At 30.8% G+C, this 14,517-nt stretch overlaps 1 protein-coding gene across 1 annotated transcript in view; it reads right to left on the reverse strand.

Annotated features, from left to right (window-relative positions):
• Positions 1-3,072: 3,072 nt before the first annotated feature.
• LOC143228041 (uncharacterized) overlaps positions 3,073-14,517 on the reverse strand; it is a 44,756-nt gene continuing 33,311 nt past the window's right edge. Inside the window, exon 4 of the transcript XR_013015155.1 lies at positions 3,073-4,079. The gene's annotated coding sequence lies outside the window, so the exon portion shown is untranslated. The remainder of the gene's footprint in view (positions 4,080-14,517) is intronic.

The following is a 14,517-nucleotide window of genomic DNA, read 5'->3' on the forward strand; positions in this document are numbered from 1 at the left end:
TTTTAAACTATTTACTTAATTGATTACAAAGGGATTTTCAACTACTAACTTTATTTAATGAAGAGGTATTTTAAACTACTTACTTTATTTATTAGATAATGATTTTAAACTACTTACTATATTTATTACAGAAGTGATTTTAAATTATTTACTTTATTTATTAAACAGGGATTTTAAACTACTTACTTTATTTATTACAAAGGGTTTTCAAAACTTACTTTTGTAAGTTATTTATTACAGAGGTATTTGAAACTATGTACTTTAATATAAAATGGATATTAAACTACTTACTTTATTTATTACAGATATTTTTAAAGTAGTTACTTGATTTCTTACATAATGATTTTAAACTACTTACTTTATTTATTATAGAAGGGATTTTAAACAATTTGCTTTATTTATTACAAAATTAATAATTTTAAACTACTGACTTTACTTATTATGGAAAAAATTTTAAACCACTTATATTTTTTATTATATAATGATTTTAAACTACTTACTTTAATTATTAGAAAGTGATTTTAAACTACTTACTTTATTACAGAAGGATTATTAAACTACTTATTTTATTTATTACAGAAATAATTTTCAGCTAAGTACTTTATTTGTTACATAATGATTTAAAACTATTTACTTTATTTATTACCAAGGGAGATTTTAAACTACTTACTTTATTTATTACAGAGGGATTTTAAACTACTTAGTAAGACCCTGTATAGTTGTAGTAGCTTGAGTTGTTAAACAAGTTCTTTATCAACAAGCCTATTTTACAGTCTGTGAGATGTACAATAAGACCTTGTATAGTTGTAGTAGTTTGAGTTGTTAAACAAGTTCTTTATCAACAAGCCTATTTTACAGTCTGTGAGATGTGCAGTAAAACCTTGTATAGTTGTAATTGTAGGATTTGGCCATCCACTAAAAAGCAAACAGTGAAAAGTTCACTGTGTCAGAAAAAGGCAATGATCTGGTGAGTATAGCATAATATAAATCAAACCAGAAATTTAAGTTCAAAGGTGAACCTACTAAATTAATTAGAACAAGTAGACCAAAAGTGCAAAAATACACAGGTTACAAGAATAATACTTTGATTAGCAACATAAGCTACCATACCAGATTAGATTTTTCTGTATGAACAATCATACAATGATGTTGAAGAAAGAGAAGAAACACAAAATAAATACATTGAATAGCTCAACTTTCTGACACATTCATGTGAGAGGTTGCTACTTAAAATATTTCATGAACCAGAACAATGTTGATTCTGGTTGGAACAAGAAACAACTGTGTAAGAGCCTAGGTAGAACAAGACAAGGCAAGGAAACATCCAAAGAACAAAGAGAAGGCTGCATATATTGAAGTTGAAGGAGCACAGGACCAACAATGAAATGTTCAAAGTCATGCCCTCAACAGAAATTTGCCTGGAGAGATGAAAGCAATAAAAAAGTAAAAGATCCTGTGTGAGAGTAAGTTAGTGCAGGAAGTTATCCAGATGCAGCAATATCACCACAACAATACCCCAAGGAGATGCTCACAAAAAGAAAAATGACTCTATGAATAAAAACCACGAGTCTGTAGGGTCCATTGTTGGAGACACATCAGTGTTTACCCCAAACGAATGAGGGATTCTAAGAAACCCAGGGTTCCTGTAAACAAAAAAAAGTCTCTTGTATAGTAAGAGGATGAGAAGTGTAAAATCAGGTAGCCAGATATACCACTGCTCAAAAAAGATAAGATGAACTCAGTTGAGACAAGAGGAGAAAAAACTCAAAGTACCAACCACACTGAGTATCTATATGAAAGAAATGAAGGTAGAAGAGGTAAAACATCCAAAAATTCACTAACAGAAGGAAAAATTCTGAACAAGGAATAACAATCCCAGGACTATGAATATGGTAAGCAAAGGCCCACACAATGCCAAAATATATAAAAGATGCTGTTACAAGATCAAAGGAAAGAGTAAGGATCAACACAATGTGAGAAGAAAGGAGAAAGAACAGAAAACAAATGGAGGACATACCAAGAAGGATGCTTAGGAAGGCATACAGGAAAGAGGAAAATAATTTGACCCCATGAGTCCTAAGAGTAATAAACTCGAAGTATGGAGTAATAGATAGAGCAGAAAAAAATGAAAGAGGCCAAGAAAAGAAAAGAATGAATGTCTATAAATGCACTAAGAAGTGTCTCAGATACAGATGTAAAAGGTTTAATCCCCAGGCTGGCTAGATGGATAACCATAACAGGGAATAGAGAAAACGTACAGATGAAAGCATAAAAATCAAAACAACAGAGTCACAAATTTGAGGGGGATGAGGCATTTTGGTATGAGAATGGATCCTACTAGCTAAAACAAGCAGCATAAAACTAACAACAAGCAAGAATAAAAGATAAACCCAAGGTTAATGGATCAGAAAGTTAGAACATAAAGAAAACAAGAAATGCTGGCATAAAGAGATGGAAAGAAACAGACTTGAGAATGAAATCCAAATGAAAAGTAGTACTCAAAGCAAAGGAGATGAAGGTTGTAGTGTAATAGATCATTCCTGACTGAGAAGAAAGAAATAAAGGTTGTTAACTGTTAAGGTTGTTGCAGTCACTGGTCAATGTTTTGTGGTTACCACATGCTTAATGAGCCTCCTATTCTTACTTATTTGACTGTGTTTCTTTGATAGTAATACTATACTGATCCTATTAGATTCAATCTAATATATGTACAATTCAAACCCAGACTGTTTAAAATAACTGCAAATATCAGGTTTTTAAATTTACTGGTATTTTCACTTACTTTAAACTATTGCAGATTATGGTACAAAGTAAAGCAGCTGAACATTCTATATTTTAATTAACAAGGATGAAACAACTGCACAAATGATATAGTTGTTAATAATAATATTTTCTCTAGATTATGGATAGCCTCAAAATATTAAAAGTTGCAGAAAATAAACATTTAAGGGAATTGTTTAACCTTCATCATGTATACATAACAAGAGTAAAGTTAGTATTCCAAAAATAGGTCTTTTGTTTTCAACAAGACTTCTCTTTATAAGATGTTTAACATGCATAAATAACTTACTGTTTCTAAGAAGCACTTGCAAGCTGTCCACTTTTTGCTTGGATGTCTTTTCTAAAATTTTCAACTCTTCTTGCTGATTTTGTTGCACGGTATGTTGAATTTCTTCTAATTGCTGCTGAAAACATTTCTTAAGATGGTTAATTTCATCCTGATGCACTTCTTCCAACCTGGATTTTTCTACACTCCATTTAGTCTTTAAGTCTTCAATTTCTTCAGCATGAAATTTCTGAAGTTCAGATTTTTCTACTTCCCAGTGTCTTCTCATATCTTCTGCCAATCTCTGAAACTGTTCTTGGTGAGCCATCTCTACAGCAGATACATCATTCTGGAACTTACTTAATTGACTTACTTCATCTTGGTGACTGATATTCAGTGTATGTGAGACAAACTTGAGCTTCTTTTCAAAGTCTTGCTGCAAACATTTGATACTTTGTTTATTTTTCTTTTGAAAAAGATTTCTTACAGAACTAAAGCCATTTTAACGAGTTTTTGTTAAAGAAATATGTTTTTGGTAATCGTCATTTAACTGTTTACTCAAACTTTCTAGATTTTCAATTTGTTCCTTTTTTAAAGCCTGAAGTTCATCGTAATGTAATTTTTTTAAAGTTTGTTTCTCATTAGCATGCAACTGTTCCAACATTTCAGTTTTCTGCTGATATGAATATTCTATATTTTTTCTATCTTCATCTTTTTCTGTTTCAAATTGGTATTTTAAATCTTTTTCCATTACACAAATTTTAGTCTTGTATCTCTGCTCTATATCACTTTTTTCTTCCTCAAACTTTTGTTTGAGAACAAATTCCAGTTCTTTCATTTTCTGCATAAATTCTTTGCTGATATTTTAGCACTCTTCATTCATTTTGTTTTTCCAAATGTTTTCTGCATTTTTTAACTTCTATTCATTAATGATTTTATTTTGAGCAGTTTGTTTCACTAATACAGCGTTTATGAAGTCAGATGTTACTGTTTTACTTTCTTCTACATCCTGCCTGAAGGATGATGCAATTTCCTAGATAGTATCAATGATACATAATAATAAACAATATCACATGAAAAGACAGTAGTAAAGAATACAATTTTTAATATATACATCTGCACATAGCTTGATTCATGGTATTGCCTGAATTAAAAAATTACCAGCTAAAAATAATTTTTTGTATTTCCTTCATGCAGAATTTATTTGTTCACATTGGCATGCTAAAACTTTTAACAAAACATGACAGCTCATTCAAATAAGTTATAAAAAATATAGAATGTAAATTTGAATTATTTACCAAATTTTAATAGGAATACCACTTAAATTTCTTAAACACACTCTTCTAAGTGCCTTTAAATCATTTCACTGGGACATCATCCACATAAAAATAAAAGGAGTTAATGAGATTACACAGAAAATACTGATACATGTTACAACCTGGAATTTGTTCTAATCCCTCTATTATCACAAAATAGATAAAACAATGAAACTAAAACTGTTTCAGTATGATCCAATCTAGAAGTTTAATCAATTTAGTTTTAAACTAATTATTAGATGGGATACTTGTATTAGCATCTCTACTTCTGGAGTTTTTATATTTACTGAATGTTTAATCAATTTAGTTTTAAACTCATTATAAGATGGGATATTTGTATTAGCATCTCTACTTCTGGAGTTTTTCTATTTACTGAATGTTTTCTACTGATTTAAATGTGAAAATTTTCTTTTTAGTTTCCAATTGCTCTCACCACTTCTTAAAAAATGGATCAACACTGATTAAAAAGCAAAATTATTTTATCTTGACTTCAGTAACAAAACCAACTTTCCTAGTTCTTAAGTTTCGCTATTCCGATATTTTAAAAATCAAACCTCTTCATACTTGTTAAAATGTGGAGCTGCTGAGGTTATAAAGTTTGTCTCAGATGCATATACAGTACAAAAAAAAACATTAATCAACTGAGAGATTCTTGTCATACCTTGCTGCATACCTTGTCATACCTTTGCATTATCAAATAACATGGCTAAGACAGCAGTTTGTATTTGGTTTTAAATGTTTTCTGCAATTCTCTTTTTTTTTTTCACCAGAATGAATATAAATATAGTATTTCAGTTTAAAAACAACTTCTTATTCAGAATCAGTATGGTTGTCCAAGGTTACAGTAGAGATTAAAATGAGATTTTGATCTACTTAATGACAGAAACATTTACAAACTTTACTATTTGAAAGTCATATTCAGTCAGGATTTCCTTACAAATGGAGAACATTGTTTAACAATTAGAAATTGCTGACCACAGTTTTTGTTCTATAGCCTATAAGCTGTAAGACTTTTTACAATGGATCAAGCAATTAACATATGTGATTCATAACTTAGACAATTTTTTTCTAAATCTATAGATACATTTGTAGGAGTACACTCTTTATCAAAGTTTCCTCAAATAGGATGTTTACTATACAGGGTGTCCAAAAAAAATTTTTTTTTTGACAAATATAGTGTTACTGGGAATTTGTACCTACATATGCTACAAGAGTTCTTTATTCCACAACTCCAAAAAAACTTCTGGTTTGTTACAAAGAGATACCTTCCAACAGGATGGAACACCACCTCACTCTGCTTGAATTATTAAAGTTTTTAAATCAAACTTTTTTAGAGTGTTGGATTGGTAGGAGAGAACCTGGCACAGAATTACCAGAGGTTGAGAAAAGATTTCATTGCAAAATGAGGATAATTTTGTGGGCTCAATCTGTTACCTATTTATGTCCAATAGATCCACAACAAGTGGAATTTTGTTCCCAAGCCATAAGAGAGCTGTTAATCCAAAGGTCAATGGAGAGATTTGATCCTGTTTTTCTGGGATTTTATTCCCATTTATTTATTGTACTCATGAAGGTAGGAGATTGGCATTCAATCATTGATCTGTCTCTATTCAACCAATTATTAGATTATCCTCATTTTGCAATGAAATCTTTTCTCAACCTCTGGTAATTCTGTGCCAGGGTTCTGGATGACCAAGTTCAATGTAACCAATAGAATTTTCTCAGAGGTTTCTCAGGTTCATGCACAAAGGTCAGATGCTGCAGTTTAGGGCTCTACCTTTTGGTCTTGCATCAGCACCTTATGTCTTCTGCAGTGTTGTTTGAACATTTTCTCATCACCTGCATTTCTTGGGGCTGTGGCGCACTTCATAATATTCACATCTGGCTCCTTTTGGCTTCATCCCTTCAATTAGCATAACAACACTCTCAGATTCTCCTTTCAGAAGCCACAGAAGCAGGCTTCTTTATTAGACTAGAGAAATCTATTTGGTCACTGACACAATATCTCGTGCATTTGGATGTGTTTTCAGTGGATACTTAAGTCATACACAACCAACTCCTGTGGGCCTTCAAGCCATGGAAAGAGCCATCAGGAAACTTATGTTTCCTTCTCTTACTACAGAGATGGTTCTCTCACTTTTGGCAATGTGGGTATCCCTCAAGTCTATCATTCCTTTGAGATAGACACATACGAGATCCCTTCAGTAGTTACTGCACTGCCAGTGGGTCATGCATTCTGATCCTTTGGATCATCCCATGTCATTACCCAAGAGCAACATCATTGATTACAAATGGTGGTTGGATCACAACAACATTGGAGCATCCATTCCACCACCTCGTCCTAATATCCATCTGTTCATAGATGCATCTCTTCAGTAATAGGGCAGCTTATTTTCAAGGTCAGAACTTCCAGGGACAGAAGATGTGTCTACCCTCCATATAAACATTATTGAACTCCTTGCAGTACACTGGGCACTGTTTCAAAGTCTTTCTTTTTCTTGAAGGGAAAAATTGTAATGGTACATTCTGACAATTCTATGATGTGGTATCTCATATTTCTTGTTTAGGAGGCACACATTCTTGAAACTATTGTTTTCATACCTTGGATCTTCTCTACTGGTTTTTAGCTTGTCATGTTCCCAGAGTGGCAAGTTTAGTTGCAGATCAATTATCTCAACCCAATTAACTTCTTCTAACAAAACAGATGATACGTCATGAAGAAGTATCATCATTTCAGGTCTCCAACAATCGATGCATTTGTTACTCATTGAAAACATTGGCAGTAGATACATTCATTCAGGACTGAAAAGGATTACAGCTGTATGTCTTTCCCTCAAGTTGGCTATTGCCCTGGGTTCTGACAGTGATTCATTCTCCTCTCTGTCATGTTCTCTTGGTTGCACCATATTGGCCAGCTGAAGCATTATTTCTGCTTCTTCAGTATTTGCATGAATGTGTACCTCCATTGGTAATTTGGTAATTCTGGTTGATAATTTACATGAAGCTTTCTGGTGGGGGGCATAACACTTCTCTTTGATCAATGTTGGTTTTCTATATTATTCATGGATGGAAGTCTACTATCTCGTAATTCTAAAAGTGAAGTGGTTTTCCATCCTACGTACTTGGTGGAGCACAGGTTCTACATCCTCTATATAATTATTCTGATAACTGTTAAAACTAAATTGACATTGTATTCCAGGAACTGGTTCATAGACAAAGTTTCTTTCTTGCTGAAATAATAGAAAGCAAATCCACACAAAGGAACTGGCTGAATTTTCTTTCAAACTAAAGCTACAAATAGTAGTTAAGCAGGTGCACATAGCTAACATAAAAAGAACGCAATTTTTATGGAGACTAAAGTAAACTGCCATTACATACAGAATATTGTTTAGAGATAAAATTTACAGCAATTGTAGTCATTCTTTAGATATTAATAAGCAGTTTTATACATTTTTGACATAAACAAAAAAAAATCCTGAAGAAATACATATACAGGGTACCTGAAAATGAATATACCAAAAAAAGGGTTGAGTGACTTTATTGTTATTTGAGATAACAACAATTATTGAGTATAAAGATAAGAAGTAGGTTTGTAAATTTTAGTTTTAATTATTAATGGACTTCTACAAGTCTTCCATCATTCTCTATAATTAATCTACTTCTGCATTCAAATTCTGAGAAAACATTTTCCAACACAATGGTAGGGATGGATAAGATAACTTCACATATCTGATGTTTCAGTTCTTCAAGGTCTTTTGATTTGTTATGGTAGACTTTTATTTTCAAAAAACTTCAGAGATGAAAATTTAAAGGGGTTAACTTGGGTGTCCAAGAAGGCTATTTGATAGGTTCTCTCCTACCAATCCAACACTCTAAAAAAGTTTGATTTAAAAACTTTAATAATTCAAGCAGAGTGAGGTGGTGTTCCATCCTGTTGGAAGGTATCTCTTTGTAACAAACCAGAAGTTTTTTTGGAGTTGTGGAATAAAGAACTCTTGTAGCATATGTAGGTACAAATTCCCAGTAACACTATATTTGTCAAAAAAAAATTTTTTTTGGACACCCTGTATAGTAAACATCCTATTTGAGGAAACTTTGATAAAGAGTGTACTCCTACAAATGTATCTATAGATTTAGAAAAAAATTGTCTAAGTTATGAATCACATATGTTAATTGCTTGATCCATTGTAAAAAGTCTTACAGCTTATAGGCTATAGAACAAAAACTGTGGTCAGCAATTTCTAATTGTTAAACAATGTTCTCCATTTGTAAGGAAATCCTGACTGAATATGACTTTCAAATAGTAAAGTTTGTAAATGTTTCTGTCATTAAGTAGATCAAAATCTCATTTTAATCTCTACTGTAACCTTGGACAACCATACTGATTCTGAATAAGAAGTTGTTTTTAAACTGAAATACTATATTTATATTCATTCTGGTGAAAAAAAAAAAGAGAATTGCAGAAAACATTTAAAACCAAATACAAACTGCTGTCTTAGCCATGTTATTTGATAATGCAAAGGTATGACAAGGTATGCAGCAAGGTATGACAAGAATCTCTCAGTTGATTAATGTTTTTTTTTGTACTGTATATGCATCTGAGACAAACTTTATAACCTCAGCAGCTCCACATTTTAACAAGTATGAAGAGGTTTGATTTTTAAAATATCGGAATAGCGAAACTTTAGAACAAGGAAAGTTGGTTTTATTACTGAAGTCAAGATTAAATAATTTTGCTTCTCAATCAGTGTTGATCCATTTTTTAAGAAGTGGTGAGAGCAATTGGAAACTAAAAAAGAAAATTTTCACATTTAAATCAGTAGAAAACATTCAGTAAATAGAAAAACTCCAGAAGTAGAGATGCTAATACAAATATCCCATCTTATAATGAGTTTAAAACTAAATTGATTAAACATTCAGTAAATATAAAAACTCCAGAAGTAGAGATGCTAATACAAGTATCCCATCTAATAATTAGTTTAAAACTAAATTGATTAAACTTCTAGATTGGATCATACTGAAACAGTTTTAGTTTCATTGTTTTATCTATTTTGTGATAATAGAGGGATTAGAACAAATTCCAGGTTGTAACATGTATCAGTATTTTCTGTGTAATCTCATTAACTCCTTTTATTTTTATGTGGATGATGTCCCAGTGAAATGATTTAAAGGCACTTAGAAGAGTGTGTTTAAGAAATTTAAGTGGTATTCCTATTAAAATTTGGTAAATAATTCAAATTTACATTCTATATTTTTTATAACTTATTTGAATGAGCTGTCATGTTTTGTTAAAAGTTTTAGCATGCCAATGTGAACAAATAAATTCTGCATGAAGGAAATACAAAAAATTATTTTTAGCTGGTAATTTTTTAATTCAGGCAATACCATGAATCAAGCTATGTGCAGATGTATATATTAAAAATTGTATTCTTTACTACTGTCTTTTCATGTGATATTGTTTATTATTATGTATCATTGATACTATCTAGGAAATTGCATCATCCTTCAGGCAGGATGTAGAAGAAAGTAAAACAGTAACATCTGACTTCATAAACGCTGTATTAGTGAAACAAACTGCTCAAAATAAAATCATTAATGAATAGAAGTTAAAAAAATGCAGAAAACATTTGGAAAAACAAAATGAATGAAGAGTGCTAAAATATCAGCAAAGAATTTATGCAGAAAATGAAAGAACTGGAATTTGTTCTCAAACAAAAGTTTGAGGAAGAAAAAAGTGATATAGAGCAGAGATACAAGACTAAAATTTGTGTAATGGAAAAAGATTTAAAATACCAATTTGAAACAGAAAAAGATGAAGATAGAAAAAATATAGAATATTCATATCAGCAGAAAACTGAAATGTTGGAACAGTTGCATGCTAATGAGAAACAAACTTTAAAAAAATTACATTACGATGAACTTCAGGCTTTAAAAAAGGAACAAATTGAAAATCTAGAAAGTTTGAGTAAACAGTTAAATGACGATTACCAAAAACATATTTCTTTAACAAAAACTCGTTAAAATGGCTTTAGTTCTGTAAGAAATCTTTTTCAAAAGAAAAATAAACAAAGTATCAAATGTTTGCAGCAAGACTTTGAAAAGAAGCTCAAGTTTGTCTCACATACACTGAATATCAGTCACCAAGATGAAGTAAGTCAATTAAGTAAGTTCCAGAATGATGTATCTGCTGTAGAGATGGCTCACCAAGAACAGTTTCAGAGATTGGCAGAAGATATGAGAAGACACTGGGAAGTAGAAAAATCTGAACTTCAGAAATTTCATGCTGAAGAAATTGAAGACTTAAAGACTAAATGGAGTGTAGAAAAATCCAGGTTGGAAGAAGTGCATCAGGATGAAATTAACCATCTTAAGAAATGTTTTCAGCAGCAATTAGAAGAAATTCAACATACCGTGCAACAAAATCAGCAAGAAGAGTTGAAAATTTTAGAAAAGACATCCAAGCAAAAGTGGACAGCTTGCAAGTGCTTCTTAGAAACAGTAAGTTATTTATGCATGTTAAACATCTTATAAAGAGAAGTCTTGTTGAAAACAAAAGACCTATTTTGGAATACTAACTTTACTCTTGTTATGTATACATGATGAAGGTTAAACAATTCCCTTAAATGTTTATTTTCTGCAACTTTTAATATTTTGAGGCTATCCATAATCTAGAGAAAATATTATTATTAACAACTATATCATTTGTGCAGTTGTTTCATCCTTGTTAATTAAAATATAGAATGTTCAGCTGCTTTACTTTGTACCATAATCTGCAATAGTTTAAAGTAAGTGAAAATACCAGTAAATTTAAAAACCTGATATTTGCAGTTATTTTAAACAGTCTGGGTTTGAATTGTACATATATTAGATTGAATCTAATAGGATCAGTATAGTATTACTATCAAAGAAACACAGTCAAATAAGTAAGAATAGGAGGCTCATTAAGCATGTGGTAACCACAAAACATTGACCAGTGACTGCAACAACCTTAACAGTTAACAACCTTTATTTCTTTCTTCTCAGTCAGGAATGATCTATTACACTACAACCTTCATCTCCTTTGCTTTGAGTACTACTTTTCATTTGGATTTCATTCTCAAGTCTGTTTCTTTCCATCTCTTTATGCCAGCATTTCTTGTTTTCTTTATGTTCTAACTTTCTGATCCATTAACCTTGGGTTTATCTTTTATTCTTGCTTGTTGTTAGTTTTATGCTGCTTGTTTTAGCTAGTAGGATCCATTCTCATACCAAAATGCCTCATCCCCCTCAAATTTGTGACTCTGTTGTTTTGATTTTTATGCTTTCATCTGTACGTTTTCTCTATTCCCTGTTATGGTTATCCATCTAGCCAGCCTGGGGATTAAACCTTTTACATCTGTATCTGAGACACTTCTTAGTGCATTTATAGACATTCATTCTTTTCTTTTCTTGGCCTCTTTCATTTTTTTCTGCTCTATCTATTACTCCATACTTCGAGTTTATTACTCTTAGGACTCATGGGGTCAAATTATTTTCCTCTTTCCTGTATGCCTTCCTAAGCATCCTTCTTGGTATGTCCTCCATTTGTTTTCTGTTCTTTCTCCTTTCTTCTCACATTGTGTTGATCCTTACTCTTTCCTTTGATCTTGTAACAGCATCTTTTATATATTTTGGCATTGTGTGGGCCTTTGCTTACCATATTCATAGTCCTGGGATTGTTATTCCTTGTTCAGAATTTTTCCTTCTGTTAGTGAATTTTTGGATGTTTTACCTCTTCTACCTTCATTTCTTTCATATAGATACTCAGTGTGGTTGGTACTTTGAGTTTTTCTCCTCTTGTCTCAACTGAGTTCATCTTATCTTTTTTGAGCAGTGGTATATCTGGCTACCTGATTTTACACTTCTCATCCTCTTACTATACAAGAGACTTTTTTTTGTTTACAGGAACCCTGGGTTTCTTAGAATCCCTCATTCGTTTGGGGTAAACACTGATGTGTCTCCAACAATGGACCCTACAGACTCGTGGTTTTATTCATAGAGTCATTTTTCTTTTTGTGAGCATCTCCTTGGGGTATTGTTGTGGTGATATTGCTGCATCTGGATAACTTCCTGCACTAACTTACTCTCACACAGGATCTTTTACTTTTTTATTGCTTTCATCTCTCCAGGCAAATTTCTGTTGAGGGCATGACTTTGAACATTTCATTGTTGGTCCTGTGCTCCTTCAACTTCAATATATGCAGCCTTCTCTTTGTTCTTTGGATGTTTCCTTGCCTTGTCTTGTTCTACCTAGGCTCTTACACAGTTGTTTCTTGTTCCAACCAGAATCAACATTGTTCTGGTTCATGAAATATTTTAAGTAGCAACCTCTCACATGAATGTGTCAGAAAGTTGAGCTATTCAATGTATTTATTTTGTGTTTCTTCTCTTTCTTCAACATCATTGTATGATTGTTCATACAGAAAAATCTAATCTGGTATGGTAGCTTATGTTGCTAATCAAAGTATTATTCTTGTAACCTGTGTATTTTTGCACTTTTGGTCTACTTGTTCTAATTAATTTAGTAGGTTCACCTTTGAACTTAAATTTCTGGTTTGATTTATATTATGCTATACTCACCAGATCATTGCCTTTTTCTGACACAGTGAACTTTTCACTGTTTGCTTTTTAGTGGATGGCCAAATCCTACAATTACAACTATACAAGGTTTTACTGCACATCTCACAGACTGTAAAATAGGCTTGTTGATAAAGAACTTGTTTAACAACTCAAACTACTACAACTATACAAGGTCTTATTGTACATCTCACAGACTGTAAAATAGGCTTGTTGATAAAGAACTTGTTTAACAACTCAAACTACTACAACTATACAAGGTCTTATTGTACATCTCACAGACTGTAAAATAGGCTTGTTGATAAAGAACTTGTTTAACAACTCAAGCTACTACAACTATACAGGGTCTTACTAAGTAGTTTAAAATCCCTCTGTAATAAATAAAGTAAGTAGTTTAAAATCTCCCTTGGTAATAAATAAAGTAAATAGTTTTAAATCATTATGTAACAAATAAAGTACTTAGCTGAAAATTATTTCTGTAATAAATAAAATAAGTAGTTTAATAATCCTTCTGTAATAAAGTAAGTAGTTTAAAATCACTTTCTAATAATTAAAGTAAGTAGTTTAAAATCATTATATAATAAAAAATATAAGTGGTTTAAAATTTTTTCCATAATAAGTAAAGTCAGTAGTTTAAAATTATTAATTTTGTAATAAATAAAGCAAATTGTTTAAAATCCCTTCTATAATAAATAAAGTAAGTAGTTTAAAATCATTATGTAAGAAATCAAGTAACTACTTTAAAAATATCTGTAATAAATAAAGTAAGTAGTTTAATATCCATTTTATATTAAAGTACATAGTTTCAAATACCTCTGTAATAAATAACTTACAAAAGTAAGTTTTGGAAAACCCTTTTGTAATAAATAAAGTAAGTAGTTTAAAATCCCTGTTTAATAAATAAAGTAAATAATTTAAAATCACTTCTGTAATAAATATAGTAAGTAGTTTAAAATCATTATCTAATAAATAAAGTAAGTAGTTTAAAATACCTCTTCATTAAATAAAGTTAGTAGTTGAAAATCCCTTTGTAATCAATTAAGTAAATAGTTTAAAATCCCTTCTGTTATAAATAAAATACGTAGTTTAATATCCCTTTGCAATAAATAAAGTAAGTAGTTTAAAATTATTTCTGTAATAAATAAACTAAGTAGTTTGAAATCCCTCGGTAATAAATAATGTAAATAGTTCAAAATCATTATACAATAAATAAAATATGTATTTTTAAAATCATTATGTAATATATAAAGTAAGTAGTTTAAAATTATTATGTAATAAATTAAGTAAGTGCCTTGAAATCATTACCTAATAAATAAAGTAAATAGTTCAAAATCTTTTCTGTAATAAATAATGTAAGTAATTTAAATTATTCCTGTAACAAATAAATTAATTAGCCTAAAATATTTCTGCAATGAATAAAATAAGTAGTTGAATATCCCTTCTGTAATAAAGTAAGTAGTTTAAAATCCCATTGTAAAAATAAAGTAACTGGTTTAAAATTATTTCTGTAATAAATAACGTAAGTAGTTTAAAATCATCATGCAATAAGTAAAATAAGTA

This window comes from Tachypleus tridentatus, chromosome 10, assembly GCF_004210375.1.
Source record: "Tachypleus tridentatus isolate NWPU-2018 chromosome 10, ASM421037v1, whole genome shotgun sequence".
NCBI lineage: Eukaryota > Metazoa > Arthropoda > Merostomata > Xiphosura > Limulidae > Tachypleus > Tachypleus tridentatus.